The sequence below is a fragment of the Capsicum annuum genome, chromosome 5 (genome assembly GCF_002878395.1).
Source record: "Capsicum annuum cultivar UCD-10X-F1 chromosome 5, UCD10Xv1.1, whole genome shotgun sequence".
In the NCBI taxonomy this organism is placed as follows: Eukaryota; Viridiplantae; Streptophyta; class Magnoliopsida; order Solanales; family Solanaceae; genus Capsicum; species Capsicum annuum.
The window spans coordinates 163,899,776-163,917,970 of NC_061115.1; the positions used below are offsets into that span (position 1 = coordinate 163,899,776).

At 33.4% G+C, this 18,195-nt stretch overlaps 1 long non-coding RNA gene across 1 annotated transcript; it reads right to left on the reverse strand.

Annotated features, from left to right (window-relative positions):
* Window positions 1-15,069: 15,069 nt before the first annotated feature.
* Window positions 15,070-18,189, reverse strand: LOC107870919. Its single transcript, XR_001674525.2, has 2 exons — window positions 15,928-18,189; window positions 15,070-15,226 (listed from the first exon to the last, which is right to left on the reverse strand). It is a non-coding gene; the product is annotated as an uncharacterized LOC107870919 (long non-coding RNA).
* Between the last annotated feature and the right edge of the window lie 6 nt (window positions 18,190-18,195).

Genomic DNA, 18,195 nt, shown 5'->3' on the forward strand with positions numbered 1-18,195 from the left:
ATACTGCGCTGAGACTGTTGGAGGTATTATCTAACTGACATGCCTCAATCTTAACTAATCGGAGTCCAACATGTAACCCCAATTGGAAGGGTGTCAATACCGTGCCACGGGTACTAATACTGCCTGAGTGGATCCACTAAGTTGGTGTCCCAAAGGAATAAAGAGTCACCCTATACTGGAAGGAGCACTCATGAGATATATGTCAAACCTAAATTGGAAGAAAGACATCTCAAACCTACGCTACGTAGTTCTGTAACTCAGGAATTGCTATTAAGGGTCATACCCTAAACTGCCAGGAATGCCCCCATCCCTGTGTTCGCTCGGTGCTAAATTCTACTCTCAATTGAATGACACTAATTTCTGGACTAATCTAAGTTTAATTAAGCAAACAACTGATTATAATAACTGACTGAATAACAATATTCATGGTTTATCTGAAATTATTCTAAGGTTACTAAAATTATGTAAACAACTAGGTATCGGGTGTTCATAACCCACCAGCACTGAATAGAGTAATAGTCATGCCATATAAAACTTTAAAAACCATAATAGGGACTTATTGTTCAAAACTCAAACTTAGGCAATTAGACTCACTAAGCGCAAGTAGACTCACTAAGAGACTGAAATCAACTAAAAGTTGAAGTATCTTAAAACATGAGCAACAAACATAATTTGATGAGTTGGTGAATCTCTACACTTAGTTTCTTAAAATCATTATTTTTGTAGAATAAGTAGAACTGAAGCTGGAAAATGATAAAACATGAATATTGCATATGCATCTCATGTATAGCTAAACATGCTGTAAAACTGTACTAAGGATAATGTATGGATACTGAACATGAAAAACATGAACATCTAAAACTGAGAATGCAAGATCAAGCATAAACACATACTAACATGATCTGAATAACTGAATAACTAATGTCTGAATAACTGAATAACTGATGTATGAATAACTGAATAACTAATATTTGTATACTTGATCATGCAAACCTGAATTGACATACTCTGAATACTGAACTGAGATTATGGGAGCTATTATGTAACCTACATACCCCAATCTGAGCTAATCGGGGTCCAACCTGTAACCCTAGTTGAAAGGGTGTCAGTACCTTGCCACGGGTACTAACATATGGCTATGTGGATCCACTAAACTGATGTCCCGCAAGACTAGGGAGTCACCTTCTAATGGCAGGAAGACCTCTCATACCTACATTAGCTATGTTGTTCTGGAACTTAGAGACCACTACTAAAGGTCACACCCTCTACTGACAGGTGAACCCCCATCCCTGGATTTGCTCGGTTCTAAATCCTACTCCCAACTTGAATGATACTAGTATTATTATGGGTCTAACATGATGTGGTACTGTACTGATAAGTTTTCAACATGAACATAGTATTCAGAATAAAATAATAAAAATATGGTCGGATTGTCTTGTAACTTGAAAATAGAAACATGTAAAAATACATAGGTATCGGGTGTTCATAACCCTCTAGCACTGAATGATCACAAAATATGATAACAACGTTTAAAATAGTGATATAGAATCATATTTCAATGACCCAAAACATAAGACATTTCAATAATTGAGTAAAATACAAGAACTTAAACATGGGGATGAGTTAAACTTGAGAAAGCAACATAATCACATGGATTACTGCATGAATTTGATAGTTAGCATGAAATCGATTGAGTATAACATCGATTCTTCAAAGTTTAGAACATGAAATAGATTAATTTACATGGGAACACATATGGACATGGCTTATATTCAAATTACAAATAAAAGCATGGGTTAAATTCATCTTGAACATGTATAAATTCATACTTTAACCAAAAGAGGGTTTTGGGGTTCAATGGGTGAAAGGAACCCATTGATGAATACCCCTACATACCTCAATTAGATGAATTTTTGAAGGAAGTTTGAAATTGGAACTTGAATCCTTGAGTTCTTGGAGAGATAGGTAGAATTTCGTTCTTGGAAAGAGGGGACGGATTTTGAATTGTGTACTAAATGTTTAGGGTTAAGTGAGTGGAAATATCGTGATTTAAGACCCCTTAAATCGCTTAAAAATGATTAGAAATGAATTACAGGTGTGAAAAAACCTCAACACCCTTAACTAAGTCAAAATGGAGCAATTTTTGGCATTGTTCTATTGCTGGGATGTGCACGCCAATCGCATACCTGAGGTTGTGTGGGACATGCCAATCGCACACCTTATCCAGTAGCTATTTGCGATTGCCATGCGACGAACGACCTTAGCATGGTCATAACTTTTCGCTCGGGTATCGGATTAAGGGTTAGAAACCTAATTCAATTATCTACAACTTGGTGGGTCTTGAGATAAAAAAATTCACATAAGTAAACAGTTATACACATTTAAAGCTAACCCTTGTAGAATAGAATACCAATATTTGGCCGAATCAAAGGCTCTTAGCTCAAATTTGCTCTAAGCGATTCTTATGAACATCTTTCACCTCGATAGCACTTTACACACTAGGATAATGATCATGACATAATTATTCAAATATAAATCAAGAAATTAAAGTTTACATATGAAGAAACGATGCTTCAATTTCTAGCTTAAAATGCGGGGTGTTATACTTTCCTTCATCTCACTTTCTTATTTGACAGAGCTTTGATACAAGTTTCTATGAGACACAAATTAATCTAAATACTAATAATGAAAAAGAAAGAACACACATTAAAGACAAAAGATCCTAAAGTAGAAGACAACTCATGACCAACCATTAACTCTTATTATTTTTTAATGAAAAAAAGATATAATTACACCAAGTAAACCAAGTTTATATAGGATGCCGCTTCCTTCAACCTCTACAACTAGGTCTATAAACATAACATGGAAGACATCAAAGGAGCTTAGAGTTCAAGTTCAAAATTTAATTTTTCACAAATGATCACCGTATTAGTGGGTAATATCTCAAAATATAAAAAATGTCAAGAAAAATTCGTATCTAAAATCTGGAGCTATTTTGATGAGATATCAGGTGGTTTTTGAGTGAAATTTAATCATGGAAAGCCACAGAAAGAGCTCATAGTTTAAGTTTGAAATTTGAATTTGTGTAAATAATCTCTATTTTGAGTGGGCGATATCTCAAAAGATGAAAATATTGAGAGAAATTTATATCTAAACTTTGGGTTTGTTCTGGAGAGATTTCATATGTTTTTTAACTGATATTCAATCCCCACTCGCCAAAGAACATGACCACTCTATAGCTCCAGTATTCATCATCACGAATATGTAATAACGTATATATAACGTATAATAGAATCTCTAGATTTATATATAATATATAAAAGTGTGTATATATATACATATATAATAACTATTATATGCCATGTTATATAGATTTGATAAACAGAGTATGGAAAAATGTTAAGGTTTTTGTTGTGGCTTGAGAAAAAAAAGAAAATAGCATTGTGTAATGACCCTCATGGTGAAATATAAAATATTTTGTATTTTGATCATTTTATTCTTTCCCGTAGTTGCTACTGTCACGCCCAAAATCCTAGGGTCGTAATGGCATTTGTCGCGGCAAACCTTGACAAGTAAACCTATCACCCAAACCAACACACAAGGGAAAAAAAGACAATAATAACTCCAAAGTAGGTTCCTAGAATAAAGCCGAACCATACAAGTACAATAAATGCGGAAAGAAAAATAGCAACTGCAGCCATAACTCCCAAAACTAGGTGTCAACAGTATAAGAACGTATCTAGTACAAATCGAATCCTATTGAAATACATAAGATATCCAAATACAAGGGAAACTCTCTCTCCGAAATAAAAATAAAGATATAGTCTATAGAGAAAGGTAGTAAAAGACATCCGAATGCCTGAATATCATCAACTTCCTTGAAAGCTCCGACAATCGCCTGAATCACTTAATAGGCATACCTTAATCTGAACCTGCATTGAAAGGGTGAAGTAGGAGTGAGTACGATCCACTTATACTTAATAGGAATCATAGGCTGAACGAGCAAAGTAGAAAATAAAGTATACAAAATACACACACTAAGGACAGATCACATACAATTAGAAAATGTCCCACAAGGATAGTTTACACCCTTTTAACTAACATACATACACACACATATATATCACAAATACAACAATAATACAGTAAGTATAACACAAGTATACAATATGTCACACACGAGTATAAATAGAGAAGAACATATATATACAAGGCGGTCAAGTATAAATAGCAGGATATAGAGCAAGTAGACATACAACAATTCAATATGGGAATTCAATCACTACACCAACACAGTAAAAAAAGTGCAATGTATAGATGATGATGCCAATGATGATGATGATGGTGATGATGATGTTGGCACACAGCTGTGATATTGGCACATAACCGATATTGGCACATAACCTTAAGATTGACACAAAGTCTTAAAAATTGGCACATAGACTTAAAAATGGACACACAACATTAAAAATTGGCACACAACCTTAAAATTGGTACACAATCTTCTAGTGTTTTCAGTATTTTCAATGTTTCTCAATATTTCAAATATTTCTAGTGTTCTCAAAGCACATACATAACATAGGACACAAATCAAGTACATATACATCACAACAAGTATATATAAAGTAGTAAAACAACCAAGTGAGATGATGTGTATGATGACATGAGAGTGAAGATGCAATATTTACAACCATTCAAAATGAGTATTTCCACAATCAATCCACAATGTATTTACACAATCAACTACAATGTTACAATTTCACAACCACGTGAGCCAATATTCACTCATTATTTCCACTATCCATGAATTTTCCACATGATTTCCACATGAAATCTCACACTATTTTAGGGTTTAACTCCCAAGAGGCAAGATAAAAGAATGGACGAAATCAGCCTAAAAAGTTATTTTTTATACTGCACCAGCTAAATTACCAAATTTTTTTCTTCAAGTCCAACCAGAACTTTGATGGGTGCCCCCAATTCGTTTGGAGTCTGATATATGCAAACAAACTATGTAACCACACTAAATTCAACGTTTCAGATGCATTGACAAAGTCGGATTTTTGAAAAAAAATTGTTTTTTACAGAGTCGACCCCTGAAATCCGAAATCACATTTTTTCAAATCGAGGGTCAAAATGAGATTTAAGAGCTGTAAAATCACAGCAAACATGTTACCACCCTAAAATTGACATTCCGAAGCTGCTGGAGCATTCCTTTCAGCCATTTGATGCATGGATCAAAAGATATCCACATAAGTACAAAATAAGAATCTCGAAGCTACCAAAAATCATAATATCACATAAATGATACCAAAATGCACCGAAAATCATGCCAATCACTCCCACACCCAAGAAACACCATAATAAAACTATTGGGAGAGGTAAAATAGTTAAGTCACACCAAATAAAAAATTTCACATATTTCATCAAAAATCAGGTCGCTACATCATCCACCACTAAAAAATCTAATTCATCCTCGAACTAAGGAAAATAAATACCTGAATCAACAAAGAGATAGGAATAAGAACTATATATATCAGACTCGGCCTCCCAAGTAGCCTCATCTACAGGTTGATGTCGCTACTGGACCTAACCATAGGGATCACTCTAGAGCTCAACCGCCTAACATCCCTAGCCTATATGAAGATCGGCTCCTCAAAAAAAGACATCTGCTTATCTAACTGAACTGACTCCCAACGCATAACATGAGACTCATCTGGAATGTAATAGAGAAACATGAAAAATTGAATGAACAACTAATAGATCAGGGGGGAAAAGCCAACTCGTAAGCCACATCACCAACAGTCTGAAGAATCTCAAATGGACCAATATACTTGGAGCTAAGCTTGACCCTTTTCCCAAACCTTATCACACCCTTCATGGGTGAAACTTAAAGGAAAATGCGATCACCAATACCAAATCTTAAAACATAAATCCTGTGATCTGCATAGAACTTTTGCCCACTCTGAGCCGCTCTAAGTCTATCCTGAATGATTCGGACTCTGCTTAAAGAATCACGAAGAAAGTCCGTACCTCGGGGTCTCACCTCAAAATATCAAACCAACCCACTAGCGAGCGACAACACCTACCATACAACGCCTCAAAAGGAGCTATATCACTATTGGAATGATAGCTTTTGTTATATGTGAACCTTGTTAAAGCCAAATGCTTCTCCCACTGACCACCAAAATCCATCACACACGCGGAAGCATATCCTTAAAAACTTGAATAGTCTTCTTTGATTGATCGTCAGTATGGAAGTGAAAATGCTATACTAAGATTAACTCGAGTGCCCAACTTATCTTGACAAGTCTTCAAAAAATGAGATATGGACATAGAACCTTGATCTGAAATAATGGACATTGGCATACCATGCAAACGCATAATCTTATGAATGAAGATATGGGTTAATCTTTAAGCACTGAATTAGACCTGAACTGGAAAAAAATAAGCTGACTTAGTCAATAGATAAACGATGACCCAAACACTGTCAGAACTATGAGATTTAGAAGGCAAACCAGTCACAAAGTCCATGGTAATCGATTTCCACTTCCACTCGAGAATGGGTAACCTCTACAGCATACCATCAATCTCATATGCTCGGACTTTACTGCTGAAACCACAGGCAACGAGCCACAAAATCCTCTATATCTCGCCTCATACCACCCCACCAGTAGTAATGCCTCAAGTCGCGATACATCTTAGTCACACCTGGATGGATGGAATATCTGGAACAATGGTCCTTCTCTAAGATCAACCTAATCTAGTCACCACTCTGGCACACAAAATCGGCCACCAATCTATAAAACTCCATCTGAATAAAGTGAGGCTTCCTTAGCCTCCCCACTCAACACCTTATCTCGAATCAACCTCAATCCAACATCATCAAACTAATGAGCCTGAATCTGCACCATCAAAGAAGAGCTGGCATTCACAAAAGCCAAAACATGCCCAGGTGTTGAAATATCAAGCCTAACCATCTGGTTAGCTAAAGACTGAATCTCTAAGGCAAAAGGCCTCTTCCGAGTAAAATGAGGCGCCAAGCCACCTATGCTAGTGGACATTCAGATCAAGGCATCCACAACCACATTAGCCTTGCCCAGATAAAAGAGAATACTCAAGTCATATTCGTTAAGCAACTCAAGCCAATGAAACAACTTCATATTAAGATCTCGCTGGGTGAAAAAGTACTGAAGGCTATGATGATATGAGAAAATCTCACAATGGACTCCATACTAATAGTGCCTCTATAATTTCATAGGAAAAATAACCGCGCACAACTCTAAATCATGGGTAGGATAGTTTCTGTCACAAGGCTTCAATTGATGAGATTCATACACAATCACCTTACCCTCCTACATCAACACAATACCTAATCCAACGCTAGAAGCATCACAAAATACGATAAAGCCCATGCTCTCCTTGGTAAAAGCCATTACAAGAGTTAAAGTCAACGCATTCTAGAGCTTTTGAAAGCTCGTCTCACAAGCATCAGAAAACTAAAAAGAAATCATCTTCTAGGTAAACTTGGTCAATGAAGATGCAATGGATGAAAAACCCTCAACAAAATGTAGATAATAACCTATTAAGTCAGCAAAACTCTGAATCTCGATGGGCAAAGTAGGTCTAGCCCAATCATGAATTGCTGCAACCTTGGCTTGATCAACCATAATACCTTTCTTAGTCACCATATGACCTAAGAAAGAAACAGACTCCAACCAATAGACGCACTTAAAGAACTTGGCTTACAACTTCTCATCCCTCAATATCTAAAGCACAATCCACAAATGCTCCTCATGCTCAAGCTTACTCTTAGAATAAACTAAGATATCATCAATAAATACAACAAAAAAAGAGTCAAGATATGATCGAAACACCCTATTCATCAACTCTATGAACACGTCAGGGGCATTGGTCAATTCGAAGGACATGACCAAGAACTCAAAACGACTATATCGTGTCCAAAAAGGTATCTTCAGAATATCCAAAGCTCTAATCCTCAACTTGTGATAATTAAACCTCAAATTAATCTTCAAAAACATTGTAACACCCTGAAGCTAATCAAATAAATTATCAATATGAGGAAGATGATACTTATTCTCAACTGTCACCTTGTTCAGCTATCGATAATCAATACACATATGAATAAACCCACCCTTCTTCTTCACAAACAAGATAGGAGCACCCCAAGGTGATACACTAGGTTGGATAAATTCCTTATCCAATAACTCCTGCAACTGATTCTTTAGTTCGTTCAACTCAGCTGGGGCCATCCTATAAGGAGGAATAAAGATGGTCTTGGTGCCAAGCTCAACATCAATAGCAAAGTCAATATTACGATCCGGAGGCATACAAGGCAAATTCGTAGGAAACATATCCATAAACTCACGGACAATACGAATAGAATCCAAGAAAGGAGATGAAACGACACTAGTATCACGAATATGCACCAAATAAGATAAACATCCCCTCTCAACCAATTTTAAGCCTGAATATAAGATATGACCCTCTTAGGACCCGAATGAAAACACCATTCTAAGTTATCCTTGGAATACCTGTCGAAGCTAAAGTCACAATCTAAGCAAAACAATCTAGGACAGTATGATAAGGAACCTATCAATCCATACCAAAAATAACATCGAAGTCAACCATATCAAACACAATTAAATCTACCCAAGTCTCATGGCCACAAAAAGTCATAACATAAGATCGGTACACCCGATCCACCACTAAAGAATCTCCTACATTGGTAGATACATGAATAGGCATGGTAAGAGGCTTAGTATCAAAACTTGAAGCAAAATGCATAGATACATAGGAGAAATTCAATTTGGGATCAAATAATTAACACAAATGTAGGTCTAAAACAAATGTGGATGATACCTGGGATCACAACATCAGATGTCTTTGCCTCTGGCCTAGAGGGTATAACATAACACTGACCACGACCACCAATTCGTTGAATAGCCCCACGATTATCACCTTGGGATCCACTACCTCTACCCCTTGCACCTCTGGTAGAACCTCTACCTCTCACAGCTGTAACAGGAGTAACTCTAATCACACGGAGAGAATAGTCCTTAGACAAATAGCCAACATCACGACACACAAAATAAGTCCTATGGCCCACCTCATCAGGAGAAGGAACCACTGGGCCTAAATAGCCATCCTGCACTTCTGAACCCAAAGATCTACCACCTAAAATTTGAAAGGCCGTCTGCATTGGCCTACCCTAAAATCCATGAGAACCTCTAAAATCTCTACCATGAGGAGTCTGACCTCTGAACTCACCAAAATGATGGACTTTCTTGGCACCTACTTGGGATACCCAAAGAGTTCCCTTTGTTACCTTTGCATGATCCACAATGCTCTGTAAAGATGCTCCAAATACAACCATCTAGGGCATATCCAACTAAAGAAAAACATATATACCCTTTACAAACTTTTAAATCTTCTCAGACTCAGTGGCAATACTGGCATAGGAATATTTGGACAAGGCATAAAAATGCGTCTGATACTCTGTATATTATGGAGCCTTGCTCCAGATGATCAAACTTATCGCGTACTCAATCCCTCAAACTGTAAGCCACAAATCTCTCCAAGAAAGCATCAGCGAACTAAACCCAAGTTATCATATAAGAATCAAAAGAACTACAACTCACACTCGACCGCCACATTCTCTCACATCATCTCTCAACTGGTATATAGTATAAGCCACACCATCTACGCAGAAAGAGTGAAACACAACTCAGAACAAAATGTATGAAAAAATTTCACACAGTAAAAAATAAAATGAGGAAAATTTCCTAAAGACGTCCTATAGCTTCTTAAGGATAGATACAGACGTCTACATATTGATCCGTGAGACTCTATTAGACATCCTGTTCTTACACTATTGAGACCAATGAACCTGGCTACTCTTACACCTGTTTGTCATGACCCAAAATTCAAGGGTCGTGATATTACTTATCACGACGAACCTTGACAAGTAAGCCTATCACCAAACCAATCACAAGGGAAAAAAACAATAATAACCCTAAAGTAGGCTCCTAGAACAAAATCAAACTGTACACGTACAATAAATGCGAAAAAAAACATAACCACTGCAACCATAACATGAGATATCTAGTACAACTCGAATCCAAATAAAATACATGAGATATCTAAATACAAGGAAAATTTTTTCTCTAAAATAAAAATAAATACATAGTCTATTGAGAAAAGTAGTAGAAGACATCCGGACACATGAAAATCACCATCTACCTTGAAAGCTCCGATAAGTGCCCAAGTCACATAATGTAGGGCACACCCGAACCTGAATCTTGACTGAAATAGTGAAGCAGGAGCGAGTACCGTCCACTTATACTTAGTAAGTATCATAGGCTGATCGAGCAAAGTAGAACATAATGTATACAAAATACATATACAATTAGAAAACATCTCATAACGGTAGCCCACACTGCTTGCACTATATATATATATATATCACAAATACAACAACAATACAACAAGTATAACACAAGTATACAATATGTCACAGACGAGTAAAAACAGAGAAACACATGTATATACAAGGTGGTCAAGTATAAATAATAGGATATAGCGCAACTAGACATGTAACAATTTAATATTGGAATTCAATGACTACATCAATATAATAAAGCAAGTGCAATGTATAAGATGACGATGAAAATGATGATTATGATAATGATGATGTTGGCACATAGACTTGAGATTGGCACACACCTTAAGATTGGCACACAGTCTTAAAATTGGAACACAGCCTTAAAATTGGGCACACAACCTTAAAATTGGTACACACCCTTAAAGTTGGCAGACAACCTTCTAGTGTTTCTAGTATTTTCAATGTTTCTCAGTATTTCCAATGTTTCCAAAGCACATACATAACATAAGATACAAATCAAGTACACATAAATAACAACAAGTATATATAAAGTAGTAAAACAAACAAATGAGATGATACATACGATGACATGAGAATGAAGATGCAATGTTTACAACCATTCAAAATGAGTATTTTCACAATCAATTCATAATGTATTTCGACAACCCACTACAATGTTACAAATCCACAACCACGTGAACCAATATCCACTCATTATTTCTACTATCCATGAATTTTCCACATGATTCATATGCCCACAAAGTATGAATATAACAAAACATGCCAAAGTCATCACAATATGCATTTCCAACAATACAATATAATTATTCACATGTATTCTTGGCTATCACCATCACATAAAACTCCACACAGTCACACATATCACATGATATCTTTGATTCAATAATTACACCACATTCAGGCCCCCACACAGGCATAACATATAGATAGACATATTACATGATTGGTTACCACCCTTAACATGAATTTTGGTTTACAAATTAACTACCAGCTCAGTCTGAAAAGTTAAGCCATAACCAACCTCAAATGCCAAAATCTGTCTGCTACACTTCATCCCACGACCTTACTTTTCACAAATTATTTCAAACTCCACTAAAAACATCAAATATGTAATCTACGCATCAAAACAAAACCAACAACACTCATATTGAATACTTTTGATTCAGGATCAAAATGGAACCTCAAAATAGGTCTTCAAAAATGGACAAAATCATAACTTTACTTCAAAAATGTGTTTCTCATATTTTTAGGAACCTACAACTGAAAATTCAAACAAATTGAGTAAAAAAATAAGGTTTAAATTAAAGAAAAACTATTTTAAAGCTTAATAGATAAAATCTTCAAAATCAGGGTTAAAATTAAGAATCAGAGTTGTTTTGAAGGTTAAATTGATGAAAAACTAGTAATTATAAGATAGAAATATTATTTAAATGAAAAAGAGTAAAATTGTGGTTTAAAATCAAGCCCTAAGATTTTTGAAATTTTGAGAAATTAATCAAGGAATTAGAATAGAAAATGATGAAATCTCACCTTAAATTCGTAATAGAATCAACAAATAGGTGTTAATCTAGCTCCCCAAGTTTCGACAAGCTTCACTTTTAAGCTCTCACACTATTTAAGAGTTTAAGTCCCAAGAGGCAAGCTAAAAGAATGGACAAAATGGGCCCCAAAAGTTGTTGTTTTTTTTTAAAAAAGTTACACAAAATCACGAATCTGAGAGACCTTATTACCCAAAATCCCTTACTTTTCAAACAATTACTTAAATTCTCGGATTTAATATCTTACTCTTGATATATATGAACAAAACCTCCATCCTACTTTTACTCCATAATTAACACATGCAACCAATTTTTTCCCAAATATTTCATCCCCTAAAATATCTCCCAAATTATCATCAATTGACCCAACTTTCATCTCCATTATATTATTGCAACTTCTACACCAATTTCATTTTTTTTAATCTTTTTATCAATTTTGAATTTTTTTCAACTTTTAAGTCAATATCCATTAAGGGAAAGAGGAGAAATTGAACAATTAGTCATTAGATTTCCTATCAGAACGACCAAAGTGACGGTGGTGGTGAGGACGAACGACGGAGGGGTAGCATAGTCAAGGTAGCGGTGATGATGCGGACGAATGACGGAGGGGTGGTGATGGTGGATTATATGTATAAAAAATAAGTATCAAGACATATACATATGCATCAAGACATATACATATGTATCAAATAAATTTATTTAATACAGATATAGATCATATCAAGAACTTGTGTACCCTTTTCAAAAATTTAAGGATGATGCATAAGTTGTTTAGTCATTTAATGGTTTCACCACCCTCATTTAGTTTGAATATTTTTCAGTTGATACATATGATATTCTATTTAACTTCGTGTTACATTTTATACGTACACCATTGATATATTTTATCCTATGAGAAATGACACGTGTAACACTGATACAATAGTATAAAAATATGTATTAGTGTTGTTTATCAATTATAAAAAATATATACGTTACAAATGTCGTACCCCATTTTAACGCGAGACCAAAATAGTGTACAATATATTGAAAAAATTCTAATTAAATTAAGAAGTCGCCATCTAATTGATTCTACTGTGAATTAGGACACCTATTATAAACTAAGTGATTAAAACAAACAAGGACTTCATTTAAAGGTCTACTTAACTAGCGATTCTAGGTAAGGATTCTAAATATCGTAAAGGAAAGGGATTAGGCACCCTAAAGGATCCGTTAACTGTGATTAACCGGCCAAACTTAGGTTAGAAATTTACAATCAAAGACAGATACGGAGATTTGAAAAGGCGAGTGATTGAGTGAGAAAATAATTTTTTATTTCAAAGTAATTGATGGAGAAAGCATTTTCAAACTTAAAATTGGTGAGAAACTTTAACTTAAAAAAAGAAAACTCTTTGGGTATTTGTGAAAAATGGCAAGGATTTAAAAGATACTATCATTTGTAGTAACTAAAAGGTTCGACTCATTTGCTTTGAAAATATAACAAGAATGAAATAGCGTTAAAAACTTTATAAAGAGTAGTAAATATTTAAACTATATTAAGTTAAATAAAATCGAGTTTTAATGGGTGAGTTATTTGGAAAATTGAAAGGGTTTGACTAAATTAAAGTTGTTAGTAACTACTAAGAAACAAAATTTGATTCTAAAGATAAGGCCATTATCTCTAAAGGTATTTTTTAACCTATTTAGTTTTAACCTTGTAACGATATAAATTAAACACCTTAGCCTAACGATATGCTAAATTTAGAATCTAAGGGAGAAATTAAATTTAAGACAATATTTAAAGATTCACATTAATTCAAATAGGATATATAAAACGCAAATTCCAAACAATCATGTGCGAAATATTAAATAATAATAAATGTGTACAATAAATAAAGCTTGAAAGAGGGAAAGAGATACTAGACTTGTAGGGGTGATATGTAATGTGATATCTGTTCGCTTCTCTAATTTGGACAGAGATGGAGTCAAGCCACCAGACTCCAAGCGCGCTCCCGAATTCACATGAGACAAAGAAAAAGCTAAAGATTAGTAACTAATAAGGTAGAGGCAAAGCAAATTGAAATGATCTAGTAAAGAGGTATATATATATATATATATATATATATATATAATAGAACATGTGAATTGCAATTTTTAAGTTTTAGAATTTATGTTGGAGTAGAAAGTTTGAGCAGTAGAATGTTTTCAATAGTACGATTAAGCTCAGGGGATCACAAGCTTGTAGCGCACACATTTTTATATACGCGTCTCGCGCGTGTACCTTACTATAATGAATTTAAACACTACACTAAATACGATATTTATTCAAATAGTAAGAGAAATTATTTAATAAGATATATAGTAGTTGTAAATATTAAAGATACAAATGAGGTAGGTGTAAAATATATTGGCAGCCCCTTAAATTACGGTTGGTGTTTTAGAAAGAAAAAATAATCATAATATTTTATATGACTCAAACTTTTGATTATTAATTGTCTATATCATCATAATCATCATTCATCTTCAAGATACCTACAAAATTGACAAAAGGAAAACTACGAAATCAATGCATCTAAGTAAATTAAACACTACAAAAATATATCTCTTTGACGTATCTTGGCGACCAAAAAAAGAAGAAAATTCAAATCAAATAATAAAGAATCATTTAAGAACAAAAATAAATATATCTTGTTCCATATGTTCATATTAGATATTATTGAATTTTTCTAAAAGAATTCTCAATTTATAGAAGTTCAAAACTTCTTTCTTCAATAAGGAAATCATATAAATATGATTAATTTTTACTTTTTTCATTAATTATTTATCAATAATAGAATATTTTAAATTCCAAATAAACTAAACTAACACAAATAAGAGTGACTTTTTTTTAGCCCTTTTTAGTTTTTGATAGACTTTTGCTTTCCTTTTATTTAATACAAAATAGAGTTCATGTTTTTTTTTAAAAAAAATATACGTAGTCCTAAAAGAGAGGGGAAAAGAATCCGATTTTAGTTGGGTTTGAAGTCCTAAAATTAATTAAATATTATTAGATAAATAGTAAAAATACGCTTTTGTCTAAAGGATAATCATTTAATGAAAGACAAAAAGTTCAAATCACTTTTCTAAGGGTCTTCACACTTGTAATATATTATATATATATATATATGTGAACATTAAGGAGCCAGGTTTTGCAAAATGATACTGTACATATAATTTACATAGATACAAAAAAAGAGTTGAAGCATCCTCAGGTTGGGCTCTGCAAATGTATGACTGAGACCTGCTGCATGAAAGAATACAAGCTAATTATTAGAAGTTTATGATGAATATTGAAAGCAATTTAGTTAGAAAAAATAATAACAAATATTGACCATTGATTGATCAATTCCATATACCTTGCACATTTGAGTATTTTAAGAAATATTCTCCTAGAATATTAATATACATCATGAAAATTTAGATATCATCTCTCTTTGGATTTGAAGCATCCAGTGAAGGGGAAAGTGGTATTTTCCCTTAGTACAATTGAAAATTTTATCTACTTCTATCAAAATATCATACCAATCAAGCCATCCAATCATATCAATAACTACCACTCTCTAATTTGTGTTATATCTTTATTTATATAGCATGGAAAAGAGGATCCAACAACCTGCATTTTTATAGAATGGTTTAATTGATTAAATTGAAAGTTTTCTATGACACCATTTTTTACATATATTTTCTTTTATAATGCTACAACAACATAATCAGTATAATCCCACAAATGGGGCTTGTATCCAATGCTAACTTTGCTAAATTCTTAGAAGAATATAATGAAAAATCAACATTTGTATGTATTTAAATGTATCAGTTCAATTTGGAAAGGGATATACTAAGATACCAAAAATTATCACATTTCTCACATTTCTAGCTAAAAATCTATAACAGCAATAGTTCCTTGGCTACAAGGACAACAACAACATACACGTACGTAGACCTTACCACTACCTCGTGGAGATGAAGAGGCTATTTTTGGAGGCCCCTCGGATCGAGCAATTAGTTCTTTGGTTGAATCTCCTAAAACTCCCTGCCCCTACAAAAATCTTGAACAAATTTCAAGAACCCTTTATATACTATACTATAAGTGTTGGAGCTCTCCAGTGAATCAAAACAATTCCAAAAAAGAAACAATCTTTCAGTGGATTTACATAACTATAAAGCATATCAAGAACTCAGAAAAAAAAAAAAGAATCAATCATTTCAACAAATATAGAGCTCAACCTCACTTCTAATGAAACCCCAGAAACTGAAAATCAGTTTAAATCTTGAAAAGCACAGGTCGTTGCACTAAAACTCTCGTTATATGCTCAATTTCACCTTTGATGAAACTCTAAAAGCTAAAAATCAGTTGAAATTTTGAAAAGGGCCGCTCAGTGCACTAAAACTCCTGTTACGTGCAGGATTCAGAAAAGAGTTCGAACCACTAAGGGTCTATCCTACCACTGAACTTCACTTTTGATGAAACCTCAAAAGCTGAAAATCAGTTGAAATGTTAGAAAAGGACAACTCGGTGCATTAAAACTCCACTATCACTCAACTTCACTTTTGATAGGACTCCAAAAACTGAAAATTAGATGAAATCTTGAAAATTCCCCAAAATATCAAGAACAGGAAACACTACCACTTCACATGTAACAACAAAAAAGAAGTAAAAGCAACAACACAGTAACATATAGTTCAGACCGGAATCAAATTCATAAGCACGCTGAAAATTAACACTATCACAACAGTAACATATAGTTCATACTTGAATTTACCAAAAATTAAGGTAGTGAAATGAAGATTCCCAAATCTCCCCAATTTACAAAGCTTGAATTTACTAGAAATTAAGGCGGTGAAATGAAGATAATTTACCAGAAATTAAGGCGTAAGAGAAATATAAATTTGCGAAAAATTTTCAACGGCAAAGAAAGGGTATGCGTGGAAATAGAGTCAGCAGATATTTTATATTGTTGATTGATGGTATTTCCAAGTGTTTGGTAGAAAATTACCCAATGTGTTTGAAGTGAATGACCAAATTACCTTTAGATAAATTTGTTATGTCATTTTTATCCTATGTCAAACCATCTTTTTTATGATTTAGTAAAATTATAGTTGAAGCAGCTGCAACGAACATGTCATAAACACATATTTTTTTTGTTTTAATTAAATACTATTATTCTTTTAATACATAAATGACTTATAATAATTAATTAGGGGTGATATAGTAAAATCATGGTGCAACTTTTGAAGCAACCATGTCAAAACCAATATTTTAATTAAATAAATATTATAGTTTTTTTAATATATACATGACTTATAATAATTAATTAGGGGTGATACGGTAAAATATCAGTTGAAGGAGGTCAACTTAATTTAATACATCAAGAGTTAATTTATCATTTTATGTCTATTTTATTTTTTAAAAAAATATTATTAAACTTTTAACACTTGGATGACTCATAATGATTAGTTATGAGCGATATTTAGCAAAATTATGGTTGAAGCAGCTGCAACAGACATGTCATCTATTTTTTAAATTAAATACTATTAATTTTTTAATACATAAATGACTTATAATAATTAATTAGGAATGATATAGTAAAATCACGAATGAAGCAACTGAAACAAACATCATAAATATTTATTTTTTAAATTAAATATTATTAATTCTAATATATAAATGACTTATAATAATTAATTAGGAATAATATAATAAATTATGGAATAATTAGGGGTAAAATGGTAAATTAATGAAGCTGGTCGAAACCAGTGCTTATATTATATATATATATATATTCTTGAGCAACAAAATTAGGAATTTAGCCTATTTACCACGTATGAAACTTGTACCAGAATAAGTCGAACAACAGTTTCAGCTTTTGCTAAAGATAACTATTTTAATTATAAACACAAATGTCTTACTAGTGACCATTTGTACCGCCAAGAATTATACCATAAGCATGATCTGGTGAGACTACTACTTAAGAAGTGGAGAATAAACATAATTCATACAAAAGACCTAATGAAAAGGTAAAACGACCACGTTCACTAATCCAATCTCAAACATTTCAGTGACTTATGATCACATAATGAAAAGAAATAAATAACTGCACAAACATTTTATCAATTTGAGAGAGTTATACTACTCAACTCAAAACTTGAAAAAAGGGATAACAGGTATATGCTAAACATAAATGGGTTCCATCACCCTGGCCCTTATTTTTTTTA